General features: G+C 42.0%; 3 non-coding genes across 3 annotated transcripts in view; all 3 read right to left on the reverse strand.

Annotated features, from left to right (window-relative positions):
* The window catches only part of LOC149092754 (large subunit ribosomal RNA), a 4,168-nt gene extending 3,891 nt beyond the window's left edge, over positions 1–277 (reverse strand). The window contains exon 1 of the ribosomal RNA XR_016200577.1: positions 1–277. This exon is cut by the window's left edge and continues 3,891 nt beyond it. This is a non-coding gene — a ribosomal RNA (large subunit ribosomal RNA).
* Positions 278–753: 476 nt separating this feature from the next.
* On the reverse strand, positions 754–908 carry LOC149092755 (5.8S ribosomal RNA). The gene has a single exon (XR_016200528.1). It is a non-coding gene; the product is annotated as a 5.8S ribosomal RNA (ribosomal RNA).
* Positions 909–1,395: 487 nt separating this feature from the next.
* Positions 1,396–2,500, reverse strand: part of LOC149092756 (small subunit ribosomal RNA) — a 2,158-nt gene continuing 1,053 nt past the window's right edge. Inside the window, exon 1 of the ribosomal RNA XR_016200552.1 lies at positions 1,396–2,500. This exon is cut by the window's right edge and continues 1,053 nt beyond it. This is a non-coding gene — a ribosomal RNA (small subunit ribosomal RNA).

Consider the following 2,500-nt stretch of genomic DNA (forward strand, 5'->3'; position numbering starts at 1 on the left):
CTAAAGCCAGTAATCGATATTCCATTAACCAAGATCTGCCACCGGCCTAGAACCGTCTCTGGGAAGAGGGCCCTTGTCAGAGGGACTTGCAGATTTAGTTGAAATAATCGTGACTCTAGCCATTACGCAGCACCGCTTTCCACCTTTCAATGGAAAACCTTTGCGCCGGACTCATCCCTTTTCACTCGCCGTTACTCAGGGAATCTCATTTGATTTCTTTTCCTCCGCTGAATTATATGCTTAAATTCGGCGGGTAACCTCACCTGATCTGAGATCAAAAATATTGATTAAGTTGATTAATGTTTATTTGTGTTGTTTGCAAGCAAGCAACGTAAATCTACTTTAATGTTTGCACAAATTTTGCCTTTGCATTACTTCTTAGGTCTGCTTTAACAGAATGAAATAGCTACTATTTGTACGATTTATACAAGTGCAAGAAGATTCATCAGTTAACAGGTTAGTTGATCACCATAGTTATCTGCAATACGACTTTAGCGTCGTCAGATAGGCGACTAACCTTAGAATCTCATGCTAGTATCTATTCATATATACTGCTTGCAGAGATGAAATATGCATTGTACACAAAATTTATCATGTGAAACAAGTAGATTTGAGATTCTCCTTACTAAATTGCAACGAATTGCAATTAAGAAAAGGAATAAAACATCAAGATTCATGCATATAAATATACAATCCTCTCAAAACAATGCATATATGGTAGTATGCAAGTGTTTTGTTGATTATTTTACATCTCAACTCTCAGACAGATGTGACCTCGGAAAAGACCCGAAAGCCGCAATGTGCGTTGGAAGCTCAAGTGCTCGGCGTGTCCTGCAATTCGCACCGATTATCGTAGCTAGCTACGTTCTTCATCGATTGGTAATTCGAGTGATCCACCGCTTGAAGATGTATCTTTGCCACCGTGGGACTTTTAATAAGTATCCTAAATCTGCATTGAGAGGGTTTGAAAACAATTGTATGCAGTTTATAAAAACCATAGTTGTCTTTACTTAGTTAGGCGAAGAAGTGTAAAACTTCCTTCTTTAAACCTTGCCGTCAGCATAAGCTGAAGACTTGATCAGGTACCAAGTATGTAGCAAGACAGGCTTTTCATTATAAACTACAATTGTTTTGCAAAAGAAATTATGGCTATCGTTAGATAACCCTCACTCTTTGTTGCATTGGATAATGAAAGATGGATGTATGAATGAACGAATGTAATGCAAATTAGAATCATGTTGCAATGGCTAAATGTTTGCAATAAACATTCACAATTGCGACTCTAATGCAAATACAATTCAATTGCATTCACCATATTAGCATCTACAATATCACTATGCAGAGTGTTTGATTGTTTGAAGGTTGTATTTCTCTTATAATAAGAGGGTAATACGTTAATGATCCTTCCGCAGGTTCACCTACGGAAACCTTGTTACGACTTTTACTTCCTCTAAATGATCAAGTTTGAACATCTTTCCAGCACAATCCGACCACTAGTTTCCCAATGGTCTGGATTGACCAGTCCGAAGTCCTCACTAAATCATTCAATCGGTAGTAGCGACGGGCGGTGTGTACAAAGGGCAGGGACGTAATCAACGCAAGCTAATGACTCACGCTTACTGGGAATTCCTCGTTCATGGGCAATAATTACAATGCCCAATCCCCATCACGAAATGGGTTCAAGCGGTTACCCACTCCTTTCGGAGCAGGAAACAGTATGCACGATGACCACTTCAGTGTAGCACGCGTGCGGCCCCGGACATCTAAGGGCATCACAGACCTGTTATTGCTCTGTTTCGTGCGGCTGCGAGCGCCGCTTGTCCCTCTAAGAAGTCCTTACAGTGCTACAGCATCCTTACCCTAGCCAATTCTGTAGGCTAATAGCAGCAGAGCCCTCAACAGCCGAAACCATCAAGAGATACTACCACCCACAGGTTGACTAAGGGGGAGTACTGCAGTGTAAACTGCAAGTCTATTTAGTAGGCTAGAGTCTCGTTCGTTATCGGAATTAACCAGACAAATCACTCCACCAACTAAGAACGGCCATGCACCACCACCCACTGAATCAAGAAAGAGCTCTCAATCTGTCAATCCTCTCAGTGTCCGGGCCGGGTGAGTTTTCCCGTGTTGAGTCAAATTAAGCCGCAAGCTCCACTCCTGGTGGTGCCCTTCCGTCAATTCCTTTAAGTTTCAGCTTTGCAACCATACTTCCCCCGGAACCCAAAAACTTTGGTTTCCCGGAAGCTTCCATTCGAGTCATGAAATTAGTTACTCAGAATGATCGCTGGTTGGCATCGTTTATGGTTAGAACTAGGGCGGTATCTGATCGCCTTCGAACCTCTAACTTTCGTTCTTGATTAATGAAAACATTCTTGGCTGTAGTTTGTCTTGCGACGGTCCAAGAATTTCACCTCTAGCGCCGCAATACAAATGCCCCCGTCTGTCCCTCTTAATCATTACCTTGGATTCTTAAGACCAACAAAATAGAACCAAGGTCCTA

Source organism: Tetranychus urticae, unplaced genomic scaffold (genome assembly GCF_039701765.1).
Source record: "Tetranychus urticae isolate SD_2017Ah unplaced genomic scaffold, NJAU_TeUrti_SD_1.0 Scaffold_5, whole genome shotgun sequence".
NCBI classification, from domain to species: Eukaryota; Metazoa; Arthropoda; class Arachnida; order Trombidiformes; family Tetranychidae; genus Tetranychus; species Tetranychus urticae.